We start from the raw sequence: 12,804 nt of genomic DNA, 5'->3' as shown, positions 1-12,804 counted from the left end.
TGCCACCAGTCAATGTCTTGTTTGACAAGATAGATGTAGGGAGTATCCATATGTCTTAGGTCTAGAATACAGATAATGAGTCCAGGATGTAGATAATAAGACAGTCCAGTGGGTGAGAATATCTTTATGACCCAGTGCAAAGCCAGTTCAAACTAATAATTCCTTCAGGTGCTATTTGTAACTGCACCAGGGAAAGAGATAAGGGTCTTGGTGGGGCCCACTCATGAGTAATTGCCAGGCACTGTGTCCTTGGGCTGAGGAGAAACTGCCAGAGACAGTGTTTCTGAGACTAAGGAGAACTTGGGGTCCAAGTACAAGCACAAGCACCCAAACACAAGCACCTCCTCATTACTACTAGGACTATACCTCAAGGAAATCAATGAAAGAGGAAAAGGACCCCTGTGTAAAAAAAAAAAAAACATTTATAACAGCTCTTTTTTATGGTGGCAAATAATTGTAAACTAAAGAGGTTTCAATTAATTGAAGAATAGCTAAATGAATTACAGTATATACTGAAAGACATGACAAAAGAGGATGGATGGTTTCAGGAAAACCTGGGAAGACTTACATGAACTGATGCACAGTAAAGTGAGTATGAACCAGAGGAACAATTTATTCTAGAAAAATACATTCTATTAAAATAAACAAGTTTGAAAGATTTAAAAATTGATCAATGCATTGATGAGCAAGATTTAAGAGGGCTAATTATAATAGTATTTATATAGCACTTTAAGTTTTGCAAAGCACTCTGCATATATTATCTCATTTGAGCTTCATGACAGCCTTGTGTTATAGTTGCTATTATCCCCCATTTTACAGATAAGAAAACTGAGGCTGAGACAAGTTGACTAGCCTAAGGACATATGATTAGTAAGCATCTGAAATAAGATTTGAACTCAGGACTGTACTCTGACTGTAGCACCTGTCTCATAACAAGAGTACTTACTTCTTGACAGAGAGTTAAGGGCCTACATATGCAAAATAAGACATATTTTTAGAAGTGACTAATCTGGAGATTGTTCCATTTGACTATAGTAAAAAGGTATTGGTTTTGGTTTTTCAGTTTGGGGGAGAAAGTAGAAGGGGAAGAAAAATGCTTGTTAATTGAAAAATAAATTTTAATTTTAAAACTGTAAAATACTTAACAAATGTAAGCTATTATATCATCTTTTCTGTCCAGATAGACTGTGATCTCCCTCAGGGAAAGGCAAACACAGATACAGAAGCTCAGATGCAGAATCACCAGAGCTTAATGCTGAAAGAGACCTCAAAAGACATCTAATTCAAACCTGTAGGCATCAGGAAACCCCACCTCTGCACCATCCTAACATGTGCCCTTACTTCTTGAGGCAGCTCATCCTACTTACAGACTGCTCTGATTGTTAGGAAGATTATTTTTTATTTGTTTATTTTCCTGAAGACAAGAATTCTGTCTCCCTGCAACTCTTCCCCCTAGCAATGAGATACGTAACTTAAAATTCCCCTTCTCTATGAAAATTTTCCTGATTCCCCCAATTTCTAGTGCCCTCCATCTCAAACTATCTTGTATTTAACTATTTTGTATTGATTTACATTTATTCTCTTCATGTTTATTTTATTTATATATCCTTGTTGTTTTCCCTCTTAGAATTTAAGTTACTTGAGAAGAGAGATTGTTTCATTTATTGTTTTTGTATACTCAGTATGTGGTAGATACTTTTGTTAAGTTTGTGCTTAGTATGTGCTTGTTTCTTTGGTTGATAAATATAAAGCACTGACGAAGAAATGGAAGTGATCTTAGATTATGAAATATCAAAGGTGGAAGGAACTTTATGGATCCCAGACAGACTCTTTTTTGGAGAGATGCCTTGTTTTAAGTCATCCAAGTATCTCAACATAATAGAGGTTCAATCAGGGATTGATTTGTGGTAGGAAAAAACACTGGCTCCATCTTTACAAATAAGAAATGTCTCAATTGATGTACATTCCCTTACCTCCTCCTCAACCAGAGTATGAACTCTATCTTTGCTACTTCTCTCTCTTTGGGTCTCTCTTTTTCTCCATCTTAATTTTTGCTTTTTTGTCTCTTCCACTCTGCCTTACCTTGTTCTGTCTGTCTTATTCATTCACCTATTGGAAGACATTTATTAAACTCCTACTATATGTATTCAGAACACAGTGCTAAGTTCTAGGGAACAGAAAAAGTTTAGAGAAGGCTCAATGTGTATCCTTAAGGTCTAATAGGACAAGACAGGTGGGTAGATAAATGTGCAGCACAATACTGCAAGATAAGTGCATTAGTTAATTATAAAATGTTGTGCTGCATAGTGTTCAAGGGAAAAGGATATTGCCAATCTGAAGAAAGGGGTAAAGGATTCTTGGAGAAGACCATCTGAGCTGAGTTTTTAAAAAATGAGTCAGACTTGAATTAACAAAGAACATGAGGGAGGACAGGCGTCCCAGGAAGAGGAAACATCTTAGACAAAAGCACAGACAGAACACTATGTGCTGAAGAGAGCTGAGAGTAGTCTAATTTGACTGGATTCTCCCTCAGAAGGCTTACACACATTTGAGTGCATGCATACACACATAAATACACACATGCACATTTACTTCTCCTCTTATTTTTTCCAGGCTGATTTCTTTTTTTTCTTTTCTCTTATTCTCCTGCAAAAGAATATGGCGATTTTTCACGAACAAAAACACGGCTCTTGGAAGTTAACAATTTGTTCCTAAGCCCCTAAAAATAGTCTTTTCTTTTTTGGTGTCAAAGGTGCCCTCCTCCAAAGGATGAAAGCCTTGGTTTGGTTCTAAAATTACATGGAAAGGTTGCCCTCCACTCATAGCTCTGACATCCCTATTCCTCCACACAGGATTTTCCTCATTGCAGTACATTGCTCCAGAGGTATGTTGGCCTCTGAACAAATCCCACATGGACGCTTTGACAGCCAGTATTCTCCCTGAAGCCTCCTCACTCCTGCACTTGGCCAGCAGTCTTGATCCCCTTCCAATGTCACCAAGAGAAGGTTAGATGTGCTTCCCAGGGCCAGGGGCAGTCAAAACTCTGATTATTCAGCAGCATCTCAGGAGAGGTGATTCTCATGTGTCTCTGCTGGGGGAGGACAATTGTTTATTGATGGGCTGTCACATTAAAGGTCATCTGGGCTGTTCAAGGCCATTTATATTTGTTAAGGAGAACAATGTCCACAGCTGGCAAGCAGTATAGTGGGCCTTAGGGGACCTCTGATCCAAGGGTTCTCTGGCATGCTAAGTAACTATAGCACTTTACAGATGTGTGAAATTCATTGGACCTCAGAAGATAGAAGTTCAGTAGCTGTGGTGTTTTGAAAATAATGTTGGAATTGAATGAGGTCTGTGTATAAATCTCAGTTCTGCTGATAGCTACATAACCTTGGACCTTAACTTAGGTAAGTTTTAATATCCACATGAGTAAATCATCGAGAGAAATCTTTGCATTGCTAATGTAGCACCTAGGACCCCCAAATCCCATACAATCCCTAAATGCTACCCTAGGTCCAAGGCACATTGCAGGTATGGATGCAGTAACCACTTAACATCATGATTCGCAAGCCCCTAGACATGTGTTTCTTTTACCAGACAACCAAAGGACATATTGTTTCAAAGCTACGAACCTTAGTTCAGCGATACTTAATTAAAGATCATAGAAAGATAAAATGACAAGAACTACATCCCTAAAATACACAGGGATAAACTTTCCCACAGGTTACCACACCACCAGTGGGGGATGAGACACACCAGAGACATACATTGCAGGTCACTCAATTCATGCCTCAGACACTGCATAGCCACCAATGTTCTCTGGTAACTTCAGTTAAGCCGGGGTTGGGTGTTGCTTCTTTGACAATTATTGACCCTCAGTGCGTGTCCCCACTGCTGCTACTGCTGTTGCTGCTCTCTGCTACCATCTGCTGGTCTTTATGGGAAGAAGGCTCTGCCACCTCATGCTAGCTAGCCCCAGGGGCCATCTTGATCTCATTTGTGATACAAACCCCAACTAGCTAGCAAGAGAAGTCCTTAGACATCTTTTAGTCTGTCTTTTGAACTGACTCTTCTTTGTGTCTTTTGGATTCCCTCTGTCTAATTTTTATGAGGGTTATTGTCAGAAAATTCCTTTTATTTCCTAGTATACCCATGCTCTGGACAAACCTTTCCCAAGGACGCCACCTATCAAAACCATCCAAAGTCAAGGGTACAAGCATTTATTAGGTACCCACCATGTGCCAGGCACTGAGCTAAGCACTTTATAAACATCATCTCATTTGATCTTCATAACAACCCTGGGAGGTTGGTAGTATTAACATCCCCACTTTACAGATAAGGAAACTGAGACCAACAGTGGCCAGATTTGGACTTGGGTCTTCATGACTCCAGTGGAAAAGGTGAAGTGACTTGACCAAAGTCTCATAGCTGGCAAGTGTCTGAGGCAGGATTTGAATGCAGGTCTCCCTGAATCCAAATCCAGTGCTTTATCCACTATACAATTCTACTCAAGAACCATCAGGGGCCTCCTACTTTCTTCTACCACATCAAATCTAAACTATTCAGACTTGTTTTTTTCCATAATCTAGACTGATTCAATTATCCAAACTGATTGTCTTCTTGCAATGTTCACCTTTCACTCCAACTAGGCCAATCTTTTCATTGTCACAAGAGCATATTCAGGAAGATCCAGGACTCTGACTGGTTTTGTTCTTTTCCCCACCTGAAATGCCTTTCCTTATCTCTTTCACCTACCAAAATTATGCCTATTCTTCAAATAGGCATTTCCATTTCACCTAATTCTTTATGCAGCCTGCCTTCTCAATTGCACTTGTCTATGAATTCCTCTACTACATACTATATGTAGCACACAAATTAGCAGAAAACTGTAGGCTATTTTGGAATATTTACTCTTGTTTTGTGTGTATGAGTTATATCTATCCCACTAGACCATAAGCTCATTGAGGGAAGGGACCAGATCTTAGAGATTCTGGCAATCAAAAATTTAAGCAAAGTTTAACGGTCATTTATCCTTTCCTTGTGGAAAAGAAAAGATGTGAGCTACACAATAGTCAATGATGTGGATTTGGAACTGCTTGAGTGGTAACACTCAAAGAATAATCATTAATGACTTGTTTTCAAGTTGGGGGAAGATCTCTTCTAGAGTCTCCCAGGAACTGTCCTTGGTCCTATGTTATCCAATATTTTTATCAATTAACTAGACAAAATTTAAATGGCAGATTTATTAAATTTTCAGATGACACAAATCTGGGAGGTAACTTAGCTAACTAGATGACAGTCAAAATCCAAAAAGATCCTGACAGGTTAGAGCCCTGGGCCAAACTGAATAAGTGATAAATGCAAGGTCTGTACGTTGAGGTTAAGAAAATGAAGGTTATCGACAAAAGATGGGGAGGCCTGCTAGGCAACAATTCATCTAAAAGAAGTCTGGTGTTTTAGTGGACAGCAAATTCCACATCAGTCATCAGTGCAATATGGAAGGCAAGAAAACTAACGCAATCGTGGGCTGCATGAAGAGGGACAAGAATAAGAAGGTCCTAGTTCCTCTATCTTCTGCCCTAGCCACCACAATGGGAGCACTTTGTTCAGTTCTGAGTGCCATGTTTTATGAAAGATATTGACAGGCTGGAGAATTTCAAGAAGACAATGACCAATAAAGGACCTCAAAAGCAAGAGATGCAAGGATTGAAGTACTGGTTGGAGGAACTAAGGATATTTAGCCTAGGGAGAAGACTAAGGGAGGGGAGAAGAAGAACAACATAGCAGCATTCAGGTATCTTAAGGGCTATCATGTGGAAATGAATGCACTGGTGTACAGAATATACTGATTCTGTTTGTAAAAAGGGAGCAGAATAAGGAAGTTGGGGGTGGGGGTCTGCAGAGAAGCCAACACCTGGCTCAGTGCCAAGTAAATTTTCCCAATAATTATAGCCACATCAAAGTAGAATAGCTGTTCTTGGAAAGTAGTTGGTTCCCTCTCAGAAGTGGTCTTCAAGCAATTGCTAGGACACTACTTGCTGAACATTTGGTACAGTAGATTCTTTTTCAGATCAAAATAAACTAGCTAACCTCTGATGTCCCTCTCAGTTCAGAGATTCTGTGATTCTCTAATATCCATGAGTAATTATTGTTACCATTATCATTATTAATTACCTGTTTAATCTTGAAAAGGTCTTTCCTTGTCATTGGAAGATTCCAGCAGAGCCTCAGTTTCCTCAGAGTTTCTCATATATAAAATGGAGGTGAAGAAGGGAGGTGATTGGCTTATATGAATAATAATAACTAGTACTCATGTAACATTTTAAGTTTTGCAAAGCAAATATTATCTCATATGATACTCACAACCATCCTAGGAGGTAGTTGCTATTATTATTCCCATTTCACAGAGAATGAAACTGAGGCAAACAAGAAAATAAGCAACTTAGCTAGAGGGTCTGAGGCTAGATTAGAATTTAGATCCTCCTGACTCCAAGTCTTTCTATGCACTGTACCATCTTGCAGCCTAGGTATGTCAGATCATATCTAAAGTCTCTTCCAGCTATAAATGCTATGATTCAATGATTAACAGGACTATGCTTAAATCCTCTAGCAGAACTCAGATTTTCCCAAGATAGGCCATTTCACTGTTACATAATGTTATTTGTTTCTGTTTCTCCCCACAGAAACACCCCCTTCATCACCCAGCACAAGCCTAAGCACATAGTAAAGGCTCAATAAATAAATACCTGTTGATTCATTAATGATTCAAGATATAAAGTTCCCTCTGGCAACATTATGTCTGCTTCTCCTTTCAGACCCTTTTGAATGAGTCACAGCCTTCCAGAGTTGACAGGGGCTGGATGGCAATGGCAGAGTAATGGTTACTCCTGAATGTAGGCTTTTCAGATAAATGCTATTATTGTCATTTAACTTTTCTATTCCCCTTTATACTCCGAGTGCTTTATGACAATAAACTAGTGATTAGTCACCTAATGTTATTTTTCCTTAGTGAAAAAGGGCTGGAATAAAAACTTTTCATTTCTGGCTTTATGTGAAGTTATATTTACCCTCCTGCCTCACTCCAATCCTTTATACTGCAGCATCCCACAATAGGTTGTCAGTTTCCCATGACAGAATGAGCCAGGGTAAAAAAGGTGGGAGAGGAGGGAAATGTGGAGGGGTAGAAACCGCCACTCTCCCAAATACCATCCTTCTCCTCCTCTGAAATTTACTACCCACCTGCAGACAGACAGACAGACACACACACACATACACACACACACACACACACACATCCTAGTGATGTAATATAATACAAGCTTTGGAGAAGTGTGTTGTGTTCAGATATCTTATACTGGGCAATGATGTGGTGGGATGTCAGAAAGGATTGGCAGCAATTTACCAAAACTGACTATTTTAGAAGGTTCCAGATTGTAAGATCACACAAGTCCTAGACCTAGAAGGTAGTTGTAAGTCATCTAGTCTAATAACACTTTGTAGATGAGAAAACTGGGTCTCAGAATGGTCAAGTGAAGTACCAAAGGTCAGTTAGGGAGTATGCCTTAGAGGTAGGATTTGAACCAAGGTGTTCCTATTCCAGAACTAGTGCTCTTCTGTCTCTGGAGTCAAAAGATCTATGTTCAAATCCCATTTTTCAAAATTTCCTACTTGTGTGACTTTAAGTAAATCACTTAATCTCCCCAGACATAAGTTTCCTCATCAGTAAGATGAGGTAGTTGGATCAGATGGCCCCTGATGTTCCTTTGACTCTAGATCTATAATCCTTTCTGATTCATTTCCTGACTGTTAAGATGCAGTCAAGGTCATTTTTTTGCAATATTGAGTACTCACCACATCCCAACTCTCTCTCTCTTTTTTTTTTAAGATTCATTAATTTATTTAGTTTAAGTTTTGAACATTCACTTCCACAAGATTTTGAGTTCCAAATTTTCTCCCCATCTCATCCCTCCCCCAAGCCCAAAACAGTATGCATTCTGAATATCCTTTCCCCTAATCTACCCTCCCTTCTATCTCCCCCCTTCTACTATCTCCTTACTCTTCTACTTTCCTGTAGGGCAGGATATATTTTTATACCCCATTGCCTGTTTATCTTCTTCCCCAGTTGCATGTGAAAACAATTTTTTAACATTGTTTTTTAAAACTTTGGGTTCCAAATTGTTTCCCTTCTCCCTCCTCACCCACTTTCATTGAGAAGGCAAGCACCTTGATATAGGTTATACTTGTGTAGTCATGCAAAACACTTCCATAGTAGTCATGTTGTGAAAAACTAAGTGTATTTCCCTTCATCCTCTCCTGCCTCTCATTTATTTTATTCTTTCTTTTGACCCTGTCCTCCTCAAAAGTGTTTCCTTCTGATTACCCCCTCCCCCAATCTGCCCTCCTCTCTATTATCCCCCTGCTCACTTATCCCTTTTCCCCCTATTTTCCTGTAGGGTAAAATAGATTTCCATACTCAACTGAGTGTATATGCTATTCCCTCCTCAAGCCAAATCTGATAAGAATAAGATTCACTCATTCCCTCTCACCTTCCCCCGCTTCCCCTCCACTATAAAAGTCTTTTCTTGCCTGTTTTATGTGAGATAATTTGCCCCATTCTACCTCTCCCTTTCTCCTTCTCCCAGCATAATCCTCTCTCACCCCTTAATTATTCTCCAGATATGATCCATTCATCTTCAACTCACCCTGTGCCCTCTATCTATCAATCTTTACATATAATTTTTTTTTCCTCTAACTACCCGAATACTGAAAAAGGTCTCATGACTTACAAATATCATCTTTCCATGTAGGAATGTAAACAGTTCAGCCTTAATAAGTCCCTTATGATTTCTCTTTCCTGTTTACCTCTTCATACTTCTCTTGAGTCTTGTATTTGAAAGTTGAATTTTCTATTCAGCTCTGGTCTTTTCATTAAGAATGTTTGAAAGTCCTCTATTTCACTGAATGTCCATTTTTTCCCTGAAGGATTATACTGAGTTTTGCTGGATAGGTGATTCTTGGCTGTAATCCTATTTCCTTTGCCCTCCAGAATATCATATTACAAGTCCTCTGGTCTCTTAATGTAGAAGCTACTAAATCCTGTGTTATCGTGATTGTGTTTCCACAATAGTTGAATTGTTTCTTTCTGGAAGCTTGTAATATTTTCTCCTTGACCTGGGAACTCTGGAATTTGGCTACAATATTCCTAGGAGTTTTCCTTTTGGGATCTCTTTTAGGAGGTGATCAGTGGATTTTTTCCATTTCTATTTTACCCTCTGGTCCTAAAATATCAGGGCAGTTTTCCTTGATAATTTCTTGAAAGATGATGCCTAGGCTTTTTTTTTTTATCATGGCTTTCAGACAGTCCAATAATTTTTAAATTATCTCTCCTGGATCTATTTTCCAGGTCAGTTGTTTTTCCAATGAGGTATTTCACATTATGTTTTTTATTTTTTTTGGTTTTGTTTTACAATGTATTGGTTTCTCATAAAGTCACTAGCTTCCAATAGCTTCATTCTAATTTTTAAGTAATTATTTTCTTCAGTGAGCTTTTAGACTTCCTTTTCCATTTGGCCAATTCTGCTTTTTAAGGCATTCTTCTCCTCATTGGCTTTTTAGACCTCTTTTGCCCTTTGGGTTAGGCTTTTTTTTAAGGTGTTATTTTCTTCAGTATTTTTTTGGGTCTCCTTTAGTAAGCTATTGACTTGCTTTTCATGATTTTCTTGCATCACTCTCATTTCTCTTCCAAGTTTTCCCTCTACTTCTCTTACTTGCTTCTCAAAATCCTTTTTGAGCTCTTCCATGGCCTGGGACTGATTCATATTCTTCTTGGAGGCTTTGGATGTAAGAGTTTGACTTTGTTGTCTTCTTCTGGTTGTATGTTTTGATCTTCTTTGTCACCAAAGAAAGATTCTATGTTCTAACTTTTTTGTGCAGTTTGCTCATGATCCCAACCAATTATTTGAGTTTTAAATTCTTTGTTAAGGTAGGGGTCTGCTTCCAGTGTGGAGAATGTACTGTCCCAAGCTTCAGGGGTTTAGTGCAGCTATTTTCAGAGATACTTCTAGGGACCTGTAAGTTTTCAGTTCTTCCAAGGTGGTATGATAAGGGGCAAGGTGTTTACTCCTTTACTGGTCTGTGCTCTGGTCTATGAGTGATCACAATCACTCTTTTATGACTTGAAACTGTGAGCAGGATTTTCTCCACAGTGCCACTACAAACTCTACCACACCAGCACTACTTCTTGCCACAGGACCACCACCCAGAATCCAGATCCAAGCATAAGCAAAGCAAGAGAATCCTGCCTCAGCACCAGCACTCAGCACCAGGAAAGAGATCCCTGCAATCCCCCTCTCATCAACCACTTTATTCCCCCTCAGTCTGTGGGACTGGAAACTCCAGAAGCAATCACTCTCCTGGGGCAATGCCAGGACTGGGGCTGGGACCTAGCTTCTCTCTTACCACAGTCACAGACTTTTCCTACTGACCTTCTAAGTTGTATTTGGCATTTGTGGGTTGAGAAGTCAGGAAACTGCTGCCGCTGCCCATGATTCAATCCCTTGAGGCCCACTCCAGGCTCACTGCGGCCTGGTCTTTGCCTGCTTGCCCACACTGAACTGCATTTTTCTCTTAGCTCAGTGTGATAGACCTTTCTAATCAAACATACAGGTTGTCTTGGGCTGGAAATTTATTTCATTCTGTCTTTTTGTGGGTTCTCCTGTTCTATAATTTCTTTAGAGCCATTTTTATAGGTATTTGGTGGGGTTTGGGGGAGACATCAAGCAAGTCACTGCTTTTGCTCCTCCATCTTGGCTCCACCTCCCAACTCTCTTCTTGAAGCAAGTACTTGTGTTAAATTGAATTAACTCTCCTTTGTAGTCTATAAGCTTTGAATTTAGAGCTGGAAGAAGGCTTGGAAACTACCTAGCCAATGCCCTCATTTTGCAGATGGAGAAACTAAGATTCAGAGAGGGGATGTGACTACCTTAAAGTCATAATGATGGTAAATTTGCCATTGCTGAAAGCCTTTAAACTAAGCCTTAATGACCACTTGTAGGGATGTTGTACTTTAGATGTTGGCGTAATGTCCCTTCTAGACCAGAAATCCCAAGATCCTAGAATTAAAGAGACATCTTATGCAATGGAAAACCATGTAGAAAGCACGAAGTTGAGAAGGGAATTGATGAGAAGAAAGCTCATTACATGACTTCAAAGGTGCCATTTTCTTTCCTTTGCTACTCTATGGCTGTTTTAGCTCAGGTTTGTTGATTATCCTGCTAATGACATCAAGGTCATAAATTTGATACTAGTATATTAGTATAGCTTTGCCTCATCCAATTACGTTAAACTAGACCCTCAACCGTAGAGTCATCTAGAAAACCTTTAACGTTGAGTGTGAATGACTGAGACCCAATCTATCCCCACTAACGGAATTTAAATTCAAATGGTATCCCTTACCTAAGAAGAATCAATAGAATTGCCTTCATCTAAAATGGGGTGGCTAAATGGCATGGTGGATAGAGCACTAGTGGAGTCAGCAAGACCTATTTTCATAAATTCAAATCCAGCCTCAGACACTTACTAGCTGCGTGACCCTGGGGAAGTCACTTAACCCTGTTTGCTTCAGTTCCTCATCCATAAAATGATCTGGAGAAGGAAACAGCAAACCATTCCAGTATCTTTGTTAAGAAAACCCCAAATGGGGCCACAAAGAGTCAGGTACAACTGAATAACATAGGATTGTTCCATATCTTCTTTGCTTAGGTTCTTCTAGAACGTAACATAATGTGTTCTTCTGGCTGTCTCTATCTGCTCACTTTCTCTCTCTCTCTCTGCTCCCTCTTTTTCTCTCTCTTTCTCCATCTCCATCTCTATCTCTCTGTCAGTCTCTATCTGTCTGTCTCTGTCTCTCTATTTATCTCTTTCTCTCTGTCTCTGTCAGTGTGTGTCTCTCCCTCTCTCCTCAATTGAGGCAATTAACCCCTTCAATTGTTCTTAATTCCTTCCCTCACTCAGCTTCTTTCATTTGGAGGGTGATACCACTGAACATTTTAAAGAGCTAGACCTTTATTCCTCATGGTCAGTTAGAAACAAAATATGAGTTTGAATAGTTACGTTCCCACTAAATAAACACCATTAGCTATACCATCTATTTGGCTTGAAATAATTACTCAAAGATTGATGGATCAATTGTGTCTAAACCACTTATACTGAGAGAATTATAGAATCTCAGAGTTGTAAGGATCTTAGAGGTCATCTAATCAATCAATCCCTGAGAAAGAAAACTCTAAAAATCCATGACAAGTGATTATCTAGTTTCTAATTGAAACCTATCTCACAAGAAAGAGAGATTCCTTCTTGAGTAGTACTAATTGTCTGGAAGTTCTTACATTCAGATCAAATCTTTCTCCTATTGGTAATGGTTCTACCTCTGGGACCAAACAAAGCAAATTGTATTCCTCTTCCATATGACAGAGTTTCAAATACTTGAAGACAGCTACCATGCTCCCACCCCCACTACATCAGTCTCTACATAAGGTTAAACATACTCAGTGCCTTCTACTGGTCTTGTGACATAGTTTCCAGTCTGCTCACCATCCTGGAAAAGATGAATACTAAAAATTCCTGGCACAACTGAGAACCGAAGTGCCGCTTGAGTCTTGACTTAGAATTTTTTTCAGTTGTTCTATAATAGTTCACATTTCTACACTTCAACATTTACAAAATATGTCCTTTAAAACAACTCTGTGAGTACTGAACTGCATGTACTATTATCCCCAGTTTACATATGACAACACTGAGGCTCAA

The sequence above is a fragment of the Phascolarctos cinereus genome, unplaced genomic scaffold (assembly GCF_003287225.1).
Source record: "Phascolarctos cinereus isolate Bilbo 61053 unplaced genomic scaffold, phaCin_HiC Scaffold_4;HRSCAF=312, whole genome shotgun sequence".
NCBI lineage: Eukaryota > Metazoa > Chordata > Mammalia > Diprotodontia > Phascolarctidae > Phascolarctos > Phascolarctos cinereus.
This window is presented reverse-complemented; position numbering follows the sequence as displayed.